The 17,503-nt window shown below is 41.3% G+C and overlaps 1 protein-coding gene across 9 annotated transcripts in view; it reads left to right on the top strand.

Moving 5' to 3' along the window:
* The window catches only part of GLIS3 (GLIS family zinc finger 3), a 621,575-nt gene that overhangs the window by 286,150 nt on the left and 317,922 nt on the right, over positions 1-17,503 (top strand). Inside the window, exon 1 of one of the 9 annotated variants that reach the window (XM_055311381.1) lies at positions 14,307-14,314. The exons of the other annotated variants lie outside the window; for them this stretch is intronic. The gene's annotated coding sequence lies outside the window, so the exon portion shown is untranslated. Of the gene's footprint in view, positions 1-14,306; positions 14,315-17,503 lie in introns of those variants that run through there. 9 annotated transcript variants of the gene reach the window in all.

Below are 17,503 nucleotides of genomic sequence, written 5' to 3'. Positions count from 1 at the left end.
TTGTAGAGGTAATCAAGTTAAAAGCTGTTGCCACATTGGATTAGGCAGGATCTAATTTGGACACGGACATGGAAGTTAGAATGCCATTGAACACAGAAGACACTCAGGGAGAACACTAAGTGATTACAAGTGCAGAGATTATAGTGATGTGTCTACAAGCCAAGGAATGCCAGGGATTGCTGGCATCCACAGAAGCTAGGAGGAGGTGGGGAAAGATCTTCCCCCAGAGCTTTCAGAGAAAACATGGCCCTACCAACACCTAGGTTTAGGACTTCCAGCCAAAACTGTGAAAGGATAAATTTTGATTGTTTAAAGCCACCAGTTTGTGGCACTTTCGTTGTGGCAGCCCTGGGAAACTAATGCAGCAAGAAAGGCACCTGTTTCTAAACCATAATAATCAGAGCTAGACAAGAGGGAGATAGACAAATAGATACAGACTAAGGGGAAAAAGAAAATACAGTGAATCCATAAAGATTATTTGGAAGCCACTTAACTGACATCAAGATTCCTCTGCCCAGAGTAAGTAAAGCTCTTTTTACTCTTACAATACAGGTCAGAACAGGTGTCACAGAAGTGACAAAACAACAAACTTAACAAAAAAAAAAAAAAAAAAAAAGATTTTTAGTAGGCCATTCAAAAAATTATGGCTTTAAAAAACCAGTATATTATGACTACCCATGGAGATTCTGAGGTGTAGTCCATGCAGTGAATATCAAGAGGGGTGCCACTATGTGGTTTACCAGTGGATTTGAATATTTTTTGAAGTCACGTACGTGTTTCCAGAAGTTGGAAAAGGGTGATTATGTCTGAAACACTAACTTGACTATAGGATAGATTGGAAAGTACAGAGTTCCTTAGAATGAGGTGATCATTTAATAATCGGTAATGGAATAAATCTTGAAATTGTAATAAGAAAAATAAATCTTGGTTATCTAAAAGGCAAGAACTTTGCAGAAAACAACATGATAATAAGACAAAGCTGTCAAAAAGGCTTAGGCTATGTGGACTCAGTTTGTTCCAGAAAAGCTCAGAGTGAAGACAGCTCGTGAATTCTGTCATCAGGCAGTGAGGCCCGTATCACATGTCACTTTGCTTTGTTTTTAACATGTGGCTCAAGCTATGCCAGACCTGCTGCTGTGTGGGAGATGTACTTTCTGACAAAATAAGGCATTTTCCTGGCATCAGGCCCCTTTGGAATTTTTACTGGTGTGCATAAATCCAGCGAGTTTGCATTTCCCACACGTATCCAATGTGGTCACACTTGGCTTTCTGGATTTGTGGTGGTCTCGAAGCCTGTCAGTGCCAACATGATCCATTCCTTATCCCCACTGGGAGTTGTGAAGAAATGAAATGAGGCATTCATTCATTCGTTTTTCAGAAATTGTCTCCCATCTACCATGCCTGTGATGAGGAAGAAATGGAAGAGACAACATAAAGCAATTTTGGAAGGAATGAAAATGTTTTGTTGGGTAGAAATGAAAGTATTTCTAACAGGCTGTCTCCTTCTCTGTCTTCTCATCCATCATGATAATAAAGTTCACTATGGAAGTTCATTTGTATTAGTTTGTGTTCAAAGAGACGATGATGATGACAGTGATGACAATATTAATGTTCACTCTTAGTTGGCTGTTACTGGCTGAAATGAAACACCATATAAATAAACTGCTCCTAGGATGTGAGTCTGAACTCTTCTGAGCTATTTTTGAAACCCCATTGGGCTGGCCTTTTAACTCCTGGTTCTTCATTCCTGTATATTTTACCCTTGGTTACACGAGCCATCAGTGAAACTTCATGGACCTCTAGGCACAAATTTATTATCTCTGATGGAAAAATAACCAAAAAACCTTCTCCAGCAGTAAGAGTGCATGGTATGTTATCTTTGCATAAAAAGGACAGAACGTAATCCTCCATGTTGAAAGAGTAGCTGAGAGAAAGCAGAATGTGCAAAGTGAGAGAAAAATATCCTCAGTGTTTTTTTCATATGTGACCTTGGGAACTGGCTCATTCAGTTCATTCATTCAACACATGCTTGTTGACCAAGCATCAGATACTAGACAAAGGACCAGAGGTGAGGCTCAGGTAAGACATGGGCCCGCCCTATTTTCTGGGGGCTCATAGTCTCAAGTCAGAAGATTGGTAAATCATCCCCAAATTTATCTGGTACCACACTCACCTTTGCTGAGTATATTCCAGCCAGTCTGGTTTTCGTTTTTTACCTCCAACACACCAGGCTGGACCAGCTTCCCAGTGGCTGCTTTCTTTATATCCTTTGCATCTTGGTTTATGAGCTGTGTCTTCCACAGGCCTTCCTGACGTACTTTGTCCAAAGTCACCACTTGGCCCTCATGATGCCCAGTCCCATCTACCTGCTTACTTTCTTTCATGGCACCTCTCATTTAAAATTACCTTGTTCATTCATTCATTCACTTGTTTTATTGTGCATCTCCTCACCACTAGAATGTACACTTTACGAAAAAGCGGATCTTACTTGTCTTGTTTACCATTGTATCCTTAGAAGTACATTTTTTTTGAATGAATGGATGGATAACTATACTACATGATAATATGTTCTATAATGGGTGCGTTAACAAAGTGCTCTAGGAAAAGGAGGAAGCCAGTGACAACTTCCCTGACTGAGCAGGTTTGAGATACCTCTGCAGTGAAGACATGCGAGCGCAACCTGGCGGGTGGGGGAGGTGTGTTGGCAGGTGCTATTTCTGCTTAGATAGATGGGTCTCTTCCTTCATCATCCTGACCCTCTCCCAGCTGACCTCCTGGCTCTTAGCTTGCAGTGAACAGCCCAGATCGTTCACTGATAGAGTCGACTATAATACTTGACAGGATAAACCCTCAGTTGTGACCCCTGCCTTCTTTGGATGCATGGATCAGGGAAGTGAAGAACACATGTTTCCTGAAAACTTCTCTTTCATGCATTGAAAAGTTGCTAAAAGCCTGTCTTTCCAATAAGGAGAACTTGGAATTGATGTAATGGATAAAAGGAGCTTATGAAACAGAAGTAGGCATTCTTGACGAAATATAAATAGAAGCTTAAAAGACGCATCGTTTTGGGAAAGTTAAAAAAGATTTTTTTCCCCTACTGTAAGAAAAATATGTGTGGATGAGGCATGTGTTCTAAACTATAGAATAAGATTTGCATATTACTTCAGGGTACTGCAACCATGGCAATGCAGAGTTTTGGTGGTTCTGATAGACATACTTGCAATATATACATCCATTAACAAGATTATCACTTGAAGAGACAATTGAAAAAACTGAAAAGGTTTTTTGAGGATAGAATTTATTGATATTTAATGAAGCATGAAGCTTCTAAATGAACCATGAAAGCAATAGCTGAACTAATTAAGTGCACATAAAGGCCCTCAGAATACATACGTGATGCGGGCTGCGTGCTTATCCATCGTGCCTGGTTACACTGGCATCCTGGGTAGCTCGCTCATCACATACGCTTTGTGGAAGCAACAGTAAATCCTCCTGTAATGCATGCAGTAAAGAAGGAAATAACCATTTAGATTTCCTGCAAACGTGGATGGGATGTTTAAGTCAAGCGTTGCAGGGTTTATAGGTTATAATTTAGCAGAGTAAAGACTAGTAATAACAACATATTATTTCCACACACTTGATTTAAGCCTCTTTCTATGCTGTTTCATTGAATGATAAATCGTCCCCTGGTTCTAAAAATATGCATCTTCCTCCCTCCCTCCCTTTTCCCCTCCAAAGAGAGATCAAGGATGCTAAATAACATGAGTTGAACATTTTGTTGTGCAACAGGGATTCTTGTGGGCCTTTTCCACTGCATGTGAAGACATGCCCGGTGGAGAGCAAAAGAAGGCAAAACCACTCCTGCTTTGGAGGCCACTACAGGTTGTACCAGTTGGGGAAGCAGACTACAACGACAAGGCTATTGACATTGACCTTTATCAATGGCTTTATTAGTTTCCTTTGTAGCTACTGGCTCTTCCTTTGTGGCCACAGACACATACTATCTGCCCGTTATCACAGATCGTAGTCTGTGATAATGAGCTTAGTCTATGACAGAGCTTAGTCTGTCTTAATGAGTAGCTTATAGTTTCCTCATACACCTATCTGAAATTGACATCCTAGACCACTAAAGGAGCCTGACAAACCAGTAAGACCCATGGTAACAGTACATAATAATGGTGGAAAGGCAGACACTGTAATAGGTGTCAGGCGGTACCTCTCAAACTCAAGCATATGTTGGTAGTTCCCAAAGGGCCTGAGAAAGCGCCAGTGGGTGCACTCCACTCCCAGAGTTTCTGATTCCATAGGTCTGGGGTGTGGCCCGAGAACCTGCATTTCTAACAAGTTCCCAGGTGATGCTGATACTGGTGGCTCAGACAGCACAGCTGGAGAACCATTGCATGGTTCCATCTGACGAGATGCAGACTGGGGTAGGGAAAGGCCTTTCAGGGACACCCATCTGAGAAGCCACAACCAGGGAGGGATGTGGTTTGTCTCAGGTACCCTTGAGACTCCCATCCTTACATGTCTTTCTCTAAGATATCCAGGGCTGTTCTTATCAGATAAGGGATTGAAACTTCACTCACATGTAGCGTGACCCTTGGCAACTTAAGGAGCTACCCTTAACAAGGACATGTGCATTTTAATGGAGCAAAATCACAGAAATTAAGCTCTGGAGAAGGTATTTCCAGCTTCTGCTAGTGGGTTTTAAGGGACATAACATTCAGGTTTGAACTTCTACCATGCAGGCCAACTACTCTATGTGTCCACGAAGCTTCCTCTGCCCCTGTACCCTCTTGAATGAGCCCACTTTTGCTTGCAGGTTCTCTAATCCCTAACACAAAGCCCGTTACACAGCAGACACCTAACAAAGGGATATTGAATGGATGGAAGGGTATATGTGTAATGGGGACAAAAATGATTAATTGCTGGTGTGATTGATTGAGTTGTTCTCTCTCCTCTTGCTCTTTAAGGAAAATGTAGTGTTGCTTGAAAAGAAAGAAATCCTATGCTTTCCTAGGGTATCTCTACCCCACTCTGCCTGAGGTTTTAATCAGCAAATAGTAGGAGAAGACGAATGGCAGTGGGTGTAGGTGAATTTGTGTTGGGAGGGAACAGTGGGAGAAAGGAGAGAAGAGGGAAAAGCCTTATTTTTTTTTAAAAAAGACATTTATTTGAGACAGAGAAAGAACACAGAAGGGAGGGGCAGAGAGCGGGAGAGAATCTCAAGCAGACTCCTCACTGAGTGTGTAGCCTGATGCAGGGCTCTGTCCATGACTCTGAGATCATGACCTGAATTGAAGTCAGAAGTTGGACCCTTAACTGACTGCACCACCCAGGTGCCCCAAGAAGAACCTCATTCTTGCAGGAACCCTAGGGAGAGTTTGTTCTGTTCTCTGGGAGAGTACAAGAGTGAAGGAAGGCTTTGGGTTGCTGAAGAGTGTAAGAGTTGCCAGTCAAAGGGGATGGCAGAGAGCTCTGGCAGCAAAGGTGATGTTTACATGCATTGCCCAAGTTTGTTTCTTTGAATGGAGTACCTCATCTGAAACTGGAGTGAGAGGTCCTAGGATTTATTTGGGTTGTGAGTGATTTGGTGTGTCAACAAATACCAAATAATATATTTTTAATGTGAATAATAGAGATAAATAAATAGCACACGGTGGGAAGATGCTTAGTTGGTTGTATGATCTTGATCCATGGTTCTCAAAGTGGGGGTCCCCAGACCAGCAGCAGCATCACCTGGGAAGTTACTAGAGCTGCAAGTCGTCAGGCTTCCCCCTTCCCGACCTACTGATCTAGAAACTCTGAGGTGGAGCCAGTATTCTGTGTTTTCACAGGCTTTTCAGGGGATTCTGATAACATACTCAAGTCTGAGCACCAGGGGACTAGGGAGTTGCTATTCTCATGGTCCCTCCAGTTGGGAGGAACAGTAGAGGCTCTACCTGACCAAGATCCTCTGAACTTCAGGAGGGCTTTGGGTAAAGAAGAGCAGAAGCCAGTGTTTTCCTGGTGTGAGTACAAATTTTTCCTAAATATTTCATCATTTTAAAGGCCTGTGAAGACAGAAACAGAAACATTTTGAGCCTAGCAAAGAAAACAAATGGGCTGAATATTAAAAAGGGAAAGAGAAAAATTTCTAAAGCAGTCACACTGAGCAGAATCTACACAATGGCCCGAGAAAGGTCATGAGCCTGAGAAAGTGACTTGGTTGTGGACGAAGTGGACCGTGGGTCAGTGGCTCTAGGTGTAATCACCCCTGATGTCACAGCATGCACAGTCATGTTCATTCTCCTGTTTTGACTTTCTAATCTTCCAGCAATAACTTAGTAACATGTGACCTTTTCAGTTTTTTATCTACCAGTACTGATATTTTTCTTTAAGTAGTATTATTTTGTTTTGTTTTCTGAGTATAAAAATAGCATGTTTATGTAGAAAAATTTTTAAATACTGAAAAAAAACCCAAAGAATACAATAAAATTACCTTCCAGTATTCCCCAGACACAGAGATATCCATTGCTAATATTTTAGGAGATAAACATGTGTAACTATTTTGTAATAGATAATAGCAGTGATTAATACCTAAATAAAGTGCTGTGTTTTCTTTCTCCACATTGATATGAATGTTCCCCCATGTGTTTCAGATTCTTTGAAAATATAATTTTTACGTACAGCAGACTTTTTTTTAAATGTGTGTGGGAAGTATACTCTATTTAATCAAGTTTGGTTTCTTTTTTGTTAAAACTGTATGCTCACAAATAAATTTTACAATGTTGGTTGATGATTGGGTCAAATGAACATTTTATTTTTTATTTTTTTATTTTTTTCAAATGAACATTTTAAATACTCTTGGTTGTATTACCAAGTTGCTCCCTAAATGGGTTAGATCACACTTTATACTCCACTCAATCTAGTAGCAGAATTGAGAGTGTCTACTTTATGTCTTATCTACTGGGTTCTTTTGTGAACTGATTATGTCCTTTGCCTTTCCCCTGCCATACAAATGTTTATCTTTATTATTGATTTGTAAGGCCTCTGCATATGTTAAGCCCTTAACTCTTTGTACATAGAATGCTGGCAAATTATTAGTCTTTTTGCCTTTTCATTTTGTTTTGGTGCTTTTTGAGCTAAAATATTTTTGCAGTTACACCTTTGCCTTCCAGATCCTAATATATTTTAAAAAAACTCATGTATTTTCTTTTAGTTGTTTTATTTTTAATATTCAGCTCTGAATTTCCCTGGAATTTGTTTTGGTATATTGTGGCTGATTGTATTTTCCACCAATGGCTGAAGACATCTCTCCCATTCCATGTGTTCTTTTGTGGTGTGACTTTGCCCTGCTGCTTTCTCACAAAGTAGAGTTAATTCCTTTGCCCCATTTGAATTTGGATGAACCCAAGATTAGTTTGGCCAATAGTATATGGCAGAAGTGATGCTGTGCCTGTGCAGGAATGGTCTTTAAACAGCCTGGGAACAGCCTCTTCCACGGCAGCTGCCATGCTGTTAGGAGCCCAAGTCCTATGCCCTGGCCATGTTGAGGTGTTCCCATGGATAAGTCAGCATGTGAGAAGTCTATACAGAGCCCCCTTCAGCCCTAGATGACATCTGGCCACAGGGCATGAGAGAAGCATATGCTGCTGAGCCCAGTCCACCCTAGGTAAATCATACAAGGTAATAATAAATTGTTGCTTTAAAGACCATAAATTTGGGAGTGGTTTGTTATGTAGCAATACATAACCAGAAAATAGTGTGATAAGGATTTAGCTTTGATTTCCACCCCCACCCCCCAAACAGTAAATACTTGCTCCACTACAGTTTACTGAGTACCCTCCTATCCTCCACTCCTTTGTCATACCATTGTGTGCTGAATGTCATTGTGTTTGAGGTCATGACCTTTTGCTTCTATTCTGTTTGTCTTCCATTTTGTAGCCTTCCTTCAGTGTTCCACAATTTTCACTTTCCTAGCTCTATCATGTATTTTCTTCTTCAAAGCCTTTTGGACAGTTAGTAGAGTTTATTCTTCCAAACGAACTTCAGAATCTGTTGTCAAGGTAGTGAATAAGGAAGGGTACATGAGCACTTCACAATCAATCATGGCTCCTGACCTGAATGATGTTGTCCACCACGGTTATTTGGAAGTGTCTGGACAGACTTTAGTTTTGGATGTCACAACTGAGGGGAGTGCTACTGGTATCTAGTGGGTAGAGGCTAGAGATGCTGCTCAGCAACCTGCAATGTCCAGTGTAGCCTCTCTGCATTGTGCATGCACATGCACGCACATGCACATGCACGCACACATACAAATTATCTGGCATGAAGTGTCAGTAATGAGAGTCTGAGAAACCATGCATTAAGGTTATGAAATAGTTTAGAAGAGGCAATATACTATATTAGTATTTACACCTCAGAACATGTATATGTCTGTATTTATTCATATCTTCAGGAAAAAAGTAGTTTTCTTCATATTACATCCTATTCCTAGGTATTTTTAACCTAAAAAATTTCCCTTTACACTTTAAAACTCATAATGGAGAATATATAAGAAATCTATTGCTTTTGCCCTATTTACATTGTAACTTGTCACCGATTCTGTTGCATTGTATAGGTAGATGGAATTTCTGGAAGTTATTTATTTATTTATTTTTTATTTTTATTTTTTTTTTGAATTTCTGGAATTTAATTGGTAGAGAGTGAGGAGAGTAAACTCAGCGTTTATTCAGAAAATGTTTGAGCTAGAAGGGACTTGAGAGGTTCCTTAATCCCTTGCCTTCCTTTGAGTGATGATAAATCTGAGACCTAGAAAAGTTAATTTACCTGCCTCATGTCAGAGAGTATAGGGGCCTAGAGAGAAGAGAAGCACAAGAAATAGCCTTTGGATGAGAGTATTGAAAATTCTCATAGTTTACATAAAAATTGAGAACTCCACACTGGGTTTTAAAGCCTTTGGGGATGTCACAAAGTGTTGGCAAGGAGTTTAGGAACCTTGCCTTGTGGCCTCTTCACCCTGCCTCGTCTACAGTGTCCTGGCAACCCTTCCGTGTATTCCTCTGGGGGCAAGAGCTGTATCTTACAGAGTGTTTCCAAGTCACTTCTGCTTGCTAGAAAGTTTTTCTTTTGGGTGAGCTATGCTCTGCCTTCTTGAGGCTAGCACACTATGGTTGAATGGTGTTGGGAGAAGTGTAGTTTTCACAGCTGCTGAGGTGGCACATAACAGGCTTGATGGGCAGTGGGAAAAAAAACTGTTACTGGTTGGCTGACTAGTTGAGATATGGGATTGGGAAAGTTTGTAGCTTCAATTTCCAGGCAGATGAGACCTGTATGAATGGGTCATCCCCTAAATACTTGTCAAATAGAGTTTTATAGAATTTTATATGATGTTTTTCAGATTTTTTTTTTTTTTTAGAGAGGCCTTAGGGGAGGAGTTTGGCCCAAGGAGGACTGAGGGTCCTAACCCCAGATGCCCCTGGTCCTGTCACCTTCCAGTGGTTCTCCTTGGGGATTTCAACTAGGCCTCTCCCAGCTATGGGAGGGGTATGAGCAGGTTTAACTAGGAACAGATGATTCTTGTGTTTCATTACCAGGCAAGGTTCCTGTGCCATGGGGACTCCATCCAAACTCATTGACATAATGAAGAGCCCTTTCATTATTTCAGACTCCTGAAGGCAGAATTTTTCCTCAGAACAGAGACAAAGACAGTAAGGCCACAATGCAAAGGAACTCCCTCAGTGCATGATTGCTAATTGGACAATTGTTCTGCAATTATTACTATGCTAGGACATAATCATTGCCTTATAGCCTCGTTCATTGCTTGTAAACTTTCTTTGAGATGGGAATCTTAAAAAATTACACTGTCAAGTTTGATATGTTGAAATTAGATTTTTACCTGCATTCCTTAACTAGATGCTTACTGTCCCAGAGCAGCCTGAATATTGGTTCTATGGCAGATTTACATTTGGCAGATAAACAAATGGGCACAGTTCCCACTGAAAACTGTGGGTCAGCCATGATTCTGCTAAAACCTAAGGTTTACGAGATTTAAGCAAACTCCAACTGAACCTCTTTTTTTAAACTACTGAAGATAAACAATCTCATTTCTCTTTCCTCCTGAAAATTCATAGATTTTGTCTGATCTGGGAGTGGTGTCTTTTGTATCCTCTAAGCTTATAGACAGAAGAAAGGAGAAATCTGTCCGGGGGTGTTTTCAGACTCAATTAATGGACCGAAATGGGACTTATCTTTAGGCACACTTGTAAGGTAGGGGGTCTCTGTGTCCCTCTTCACTCCTAATCCCCTCGTCTGTGCTTACTCCTTTTCTCCTCCAACTATTCATCTCTTCATGAACACTCCTGTCCCAAATTCAATTCTCATTGTGTAGGAGGAGCCTGCCATCTGCCATCTTCATTCTATTTTGAAGGTGAAAGACATTTTTAACTGCTTCAGAGGTATTTGCACCATTAAGCATCATTTATAACTGACAGTCCCATGGAAGTGGTAGGATATAGTAGAAAGGGAGATTAGTCGGGCGCCTGACTACTGGGATTTTTGTACTGATTCTGCCGTTAACTAGCTGTGTGTCCCGGGGAAAGTCACTTTATCTCTCTGGACTTGAATTTGACCAGGTTGAAAACATGATGTCTAATACTCCTTCTTGGCATGTAATTTTATGAATTCAAAGCATGGTGGGAGCAAGGATGCATCTTTTCTCATGAAGAAAGTCCTTGAAATGATTTCATTATTTATTCTGGTTTAAAGTTAGCCTTTTAGATTATGAGAGATGAAAGGTTTTCATTGTGATCTGCAGGGGGGAAAAGAATGAACACTTACTGAGCGTATGGTTTTTGCCCAGCTAGGGGGCTAGATAATTTAATTTATGATCTCACCAAACGAGGCTTGACAAGGAAGTTTAGTCTACATGGTTTGGTCAAGTTCACACAGTTGCACAGCTACAGACCAAACTTGGCTTCCTGGCCTTGTGACTTGACTCTGGCCTATCCCTTGTCTCCATAGCGCTGACCACACTTACCCATACATCCACGTCTCTCTCCTCCTTATGTTACTATTTTTCCTGCAGAGTGCAGCCACATGCCTGGGGATAGGTGATAGCTGATTAGACTCTGCTTTTATGTCGGTGCAGTTTTGAAAGATAAAATCTTGTGTTACTGAGGCAGAATTTTAGACAAGACTCCATTTAAAGTTATTTGTATTGTTCTAAGGATAGGTTGATTTCTAGTAGAAAGGGTCCCTGTAAAATGTTGGACTGTGTGGGAGGTTGCTCATTCAGGGCACCTCATATTCACATCTTGTTGCACCTGACTCATTGTGTCATTGTCTTTGTGCTTGTCTGTGTGTGTGACTGTGTGCATGTGTGTGTATCTGTGCATGTACATGCATGTACACACACCTATCATGTTCTGACATCCCTATGTATATCCCGATGAATTGTGTGCACTCAAGACTGTTAAATGAAGAGAAAATTAGTAAATCCTTTCTGTAGTAAGGTGTATGCAGATGAGTATTTTCATATTATGTTCCTAAAGATCACTGTCATTATCACTATTATATCCTCTTCAATGTCCCAACAGCTTTGAGATCTTACCTTATTTTATCAGACATCAGTGTGTGCCATAATTCTCTTGATCTATGTTTCAGCTGCTCCTACCAGACAGTTTAACCACTGGATGAATGGGTGAACAAAGGATGTTGATTTTATCCACCCAAAATTCCTGAAATTAAGAAGGGTCATATGATAGACATTTAACCACTGCTATGGAGGTTAAACTAATGTCCCCTGCTTATGTGTGCACACAACAGCATTTATGATACCTACACAGAATCAGTTATGGTATTGTTCCTGACTATTGCTTATATGTGGAAACAAAGACGTTAGAGGCTGTGGGTGCATGAATGTTCAAGTTTTGGGAGAAGGATCAGTGTCCAATTGTCCTGTCTCCTCTCCACTTCATAGTATTTCTGCAGTTATATGGAGGGTGATGGCTAAGAATGGATGAGCTCTTGGACACCCTTGTGTGACTTTGGAGTGTGACTAACTGGGTTTGACTCCTCACTTTTCTCAGGTGACTATGTTTTTTAACCTCAGATTGCTTCCTCTGTGAAATAGGATGGTAATAATCAGGATTGTTTAGTGAGGTGAGTGGGCTAACCCAGGCATAGAGCCAGACATCTGCCCCTGGTACCAAGTTAAGCCTTCCATTAATGTTCGCTGTCATGTATTTTTAATGTATAGATGTATTATTCTTATTAATAGTAGTAATAGTAGTAGCAGCAGTAAGGTTGTAAGTTCTTGGTGAGGAAATAAGACCACCATGTTGATGTCTAGGTAACCCCTGCACCACTGTCGTGGTTCTTCTGAATGGCTAAGGAGAGGGGGGAGGAGAGAGAGGTGTGTTAGATTCCTGTTTCCATAGGGGGCTTCACAGAAAAGGTGACAAGGCCAACAGTTTGCTGCATCCATGGGGCAGAACTGTGTGCTCAGTGAGGTGTAGTCTGTCTAGTGGGGAGTGAGAGGAGAAAACAGCTCAGGAATGGCAGGGGCAACAGAAAAGAGGCATCCCCTCTACCACCCCATGTCTGAGCCTCCCAGCAACTGTGCTATTTTAAATAATAAAATGTTGTCTTCCTTGGAGCCCTTCCCTCACCTCTAAAATGCTGCAAGTGTGTGGTGTGGGCATGACCTGTCCCCTCAGTGAGCGTCTGCCCTGTGCAGGATGCTGAGACCTGGCGTCCTAGGGGATCAGGCACATTCTCTATCCCTGTAGACCTGCCAGTTAAGGGTGATAGGTGTAGGTAATACCCAAGGTGGAAGTGATTAGTAACACAAAAGATGCAAAAATAACAAGACCTGTGGTTTTACAGGAGAGAGAAGGCACTGTAACCTGCGGGTAGGGAGTAGGAATCTGGAAGGTTTGTTTCAAGGAGTGGGTGGCACTGGGAGCTGATCTTTGATGACAGGGAGTGTAGGGGTATGGGTGGGAGCCGCAGTGGGCAGCAATTCTGGGCTGCCTGGAGTGGGGTGTGTGTGAAGGACCTGGGGCCTCCTGTGAGTGTGGCAAGCAAAATGATACAGTCAGATCCCTCTAGGGTCTGCGATAATTAGTAAGAAGTTTTCCTGAACCTCTTTTCACTATAATAAGAAAGAAGGGCAGGATTGCGAGCTAAAGCACTCTCAGTGTTCAAGTTAAATGTTAACTCCTTTGTGTGGTTAACGACTAACTTACTTTTTGCAAAAGGTAAAAAGAAAGGGAGAAAACAATGCAGCAGTAACCACCTAACTTAAAAAAAAATTCCCGTTTGCTTTTGTGGTTGATTATTTTGGAAGTAATACATATGTAGCAATTATAAAGATGTATGCAAACTTGAACAGGTGACTGCAGACTCACCTTCGCAGACTCACCTTCGTGAGTTCCCTGTGTGGCTTTTGCAGGGTTCTCAGAGACTTAGCTATTTTCGAACACATTCCTAGTTTAGCCATTAGAAAATTATGGGTTTTATTTGTATAAACTCAGCGGCTGAAATAGCACTTCCAGAAAGGTGGGTGAGCTCATCGCCGCTGTCTGAACCAGGCAAGTTAATGACCTGCCCAGCATTGTTTTTGCGGCCAGCGCTGGCTGACTTCACCAGCATTTCCACTTGAAGGGAGACATTGTTTCCTTGGCTGCATTTGTCAGATGCTTTTCTCCTTGGCACACCAGCCTCTGCTAAATGTCCTTGCTGTCCCTGACTGTGCCCACCAAGACACTGTGAAGTCAAAGAGCAGGCAGCCCTGGAAATCTTTTTTTTTTTTTAAGATTTTATTTATTCATTCATGAAAGACACACACACACACACACACAGAGAGAGAGAGAGAGAGAGAGAGAGAGAGGCAGAGAGAGAGAGAGAGAGACAGAGAGACAGAGAGGCAGAGACACAGGCAGAGGGAGAAGCAGGCTCCATGCAGGGAGCCCAATGAGGGACTCGATCCCGGGACTCCAGGATCACGCCCTGGGTTAAAGGCGGCGCTAAACCGCTGAGCCACCGGGGGTGCCCCAGCCCTGGAAATCTATGCAGAGTACTCTGCACAGCGTCTGAGGCCCTTAGCCAGGACAAAGGTAGAAACACCTTTATCCCCACACCTTTACGCGAACAGACACTGTCTATGGTAGGGAAGCTCCCAGTGAGAGGGCTGCTTCCTTGCAGCCTTTCTCAATGTTAGTGACCAGACAGCCTGGGAACATGAATAACTTAAGCATGAGGTGATCCTCTGAGGATTTTGATCACTTTTCAGGAGGAATAATGGTAATGTATGGAGTGGAGTTTGGAGGTATGTGGAACAAGGGGATCAGGGACTGTGGAATTTGTATTTACTGTAAGAATTTACAGTACAGCATGATGTTGAACTTTAGGAACTTAGAGTATTACCTGCATAGTGTTCAGTTTGGCCAAGGAATGAATGGCTGGAAGAGAGGAATTTCAGTGGGCTTACAAATGTGGACATCAAGTGCTGGGGCAGGTGGCTAGAAAAGTTTAAGAGACAGATGGTGGAGCACCTTTGGTATGAGATGTGTTTGACTCTGAAGATGCTATTCTGCAGACAGCATGGAGAAAGGAAAACAATGTTGTTTTCAAAAGTCAAACTGACTGCTCTTCAGAATGACTACCAAATAAAATCCTGGTGCATTGGCTCTGGCCTCTTTTTAAATGAGCAGTTTTTGCATTATCCTCCCCTTCTGCTGTTTCTATCTAGAGGACTGTGTAATTTTTATTATGAGGCTAATCCCTGGATTAAAGGCATAAGACATTCCATTTGTAAGTAGGAGCGTAGGTGTTTGGGGTGAATTTCTGTACTAGAGCAAAATCTAATTCACCGTTGAGGGGTTTGTAATCGCAGATGCTAATTTAGAAATCTGTTTGTTAGATTCAGGTGACTTTGATAAGACTTTTATTCTTTTCAATCTTATGCATTTGTGCACACATTCTTGCGAAGATTGCTGCGGGGTAGTGTTGCATGTCAGAGAGGAGGGAAGTTTAGTTATTAACCCCACATAGAGGGTAAAGGGGGGGCAACAGGCAGGCTTTGGAATGAGGAAAGGGCTGGGTAGAAACATTTCCAAGAGGTATTTTTGTTGTTTATACTTGTTAATTATTAATATTAATTATTGATGAAAAGAGGTCTTGAGTTACATGCCACACATTGTTTAGAAATAAGTTATCACATTTCTTATCTGGAACTATAGTAGATATTAAACTATTTCAAATAATCAATATATATTAATTTAGCAAGATTTTCCCTCTTCCTTCAATGTTACACACAAGAAGACATTAATTTCTGGCTCATAAAGAATTTTTTTTGTGAAAGTGTGTTTTTCCCTCAGCTGTGGGTGGATTTTAACACTAAATGAGTATGTTGAGAACTTTATTTCACCAAATTAGGTCAACAATTAAAAACTACCTTTAGTATTTCACATAAGACACACAGGTAATACATAAGGCCTTGTGGGTTAATGTTGCCAAATTAGTTGTGAATATTGTGCTTTGTCTCAAATATCTGTGCCTTTTTTAGGGATGTATTATTCTATGATCATCTTAGTTTCTTGGAAATGAACTTTTACGGAGTGTCCGTATTTTGTGGTATGTCCTATGGCTTTAAATGAAGTATATTCCATTCAAGTTTCAGTAGGCAGGTATGTATGTACAGGATTGATGATAACTCTGGGAGTCAGAGCTGATTGATGTTCGTGTGTGTGTGTGTGTGTGTGTGTGTGTGGTTTGGGGGGGAGGGCAGGGGAGAAGAGGAGGGGGTTGAGGGAGGTGGTGGTTGAGATGGAAGGTCTGTCTGACAGATTGGGAACTGATGTTACTTGGAGACGTTGCTTTCAGGCTGAAAAAGTTAATGTTTATGCTTTTTAGGCATTGTGGGCTTTTTGAGTGTTAGTAGGTTCATTTTCATTTCAGTCTTAAGGACCATACATTGGGTTTCCTATGGGCTTTACTCATTCTGATAGGTAGGCTGTACTATAACGATGATGTGCAAAAGTACCAGTCATTGGCAACCCAAGGAGTCGTTTGGTTGTAGAATACAGGACACACAGTCAAAGGGTCTCTGGGGTTTGTTTTGCATTTGCCTAGGTGGCCTCTGGGGGTAACTCCTATTGGTGTGTATTGGCAATAGGGGGAAGTGGTAGTAGTGGCTTGAAAACCTTACCTAAGGTGGAATAAGTAGGCTGAGCCTGGATCAGGTCATTCTGTCATATGAAAGACTTGGCCCACTCACCTCATCCAGAGCTTGGTGTTTGATCTCTGTAAGCAGTTGATTCACCACTTTTCAAAGCCCCAAGCTATGATCACAGATTCTCTGGGGGATCTGGGAAGATTTCCTTTACCTGTGTGAAGTTTATGGCCAGTTTAACCTTGATTTTGATGGGCTCACTTCATTTGGGGAAGAAAAATTCTGCATTTGTGAGCAGTGAAGGATACTTGCCTTTTACAAGGAAGCTGACAGCTCTTGGTATCTCCAGAGGGGATTACTGGTGAAGGCAGTTAGGAAGAGAACAAGTAACTCTTTTGAATGCACAACATATTCTTGCTTAAGTATTTCCCAGAACAATTCTAAAGAAATATAATACAGGTATGTTTTGTTATGTTCTCATTGTGAGTTATGTTTACAAGATACAAAAATAGGATTACGATCATAGAGGAGGAAGAGCTTTTTTGTACCAGTGGTTTATGTTTTATATCACATGAATTCTAACCATTTATAAAATTACCTGGTTTCTTGCCCCTACTCATGGTTGATTTTTTCTTTCTTTTTCCATCTAGAGACCTTTGAATTATTTTTATTCATAAGTGAAAAATGTATTACAGCTTTATTTCCTTTTATTAATAGTTCCTTCTTGCCCTTAACCACATCTCTGACTTTTTGGCATGTAAAGTCCAATGAGCTCATGCTTAATCATGTATAAACAACCATCTAATTATATGGTTTTGAATTTTCATTTGACCAACTAAACAAAAATGACACAGAAAAGAGAAACCTGACAGCCTCCCTGTCTTTGGATACCTGGCCTTTCTCACCCTCGCTCTCTTCACACATGTAGTAAAATGCATGTTAAAACTTATCAAAAAAAATCATTTTGCATTTCCCAAGACTCTGAGGCAAAATTGTTCTTTTCAAGGCTACGTGTCAAAAAACAAGTCAGTCGAGCTGCATTGTATGCCTTCTTTACAAATTTCTTTCGGACTTTATCCTTTCCTCCTCGGGACGGGACGGAGGTATTACTTCAGTTCGTTGTGTTGCTGGTGTTGGATGACAGAGCAGCCAGTATTCATGGAGTAGGATTTCTCAATCTTCACCCCTCCACTGGCCTACCTGACGTACAATAACCACCGTCCCAGTCGCCATATTTTCCACCCTCCCCCAAACCATTCTGACTGACACATTTTTGAAAGAAGACAGTCGGAAAATCCTTCCAAACAAAGGTACTCACTGTGTTGAAACAGTGAAGGAAGAAGT

Source organism: Nyctereutes procyonoides, unplaced genomic scaffold (assembly GCF_905146905.1).
Source record: "Nyctereutes procyonoides isolate TBG_1078 unplaced genomic scaffold, NYPRO_anot_genome, whole genome shotgun sequence".
NCBI lineage: Eukaryota > Metazoa > Chordata > Mammalia > Carnivora > Canidae > Nyctereutes > Nyctereutes procyonoides.
This window is presented reverse-complemented; position numbering and strand designations above follow the sequence as displayed.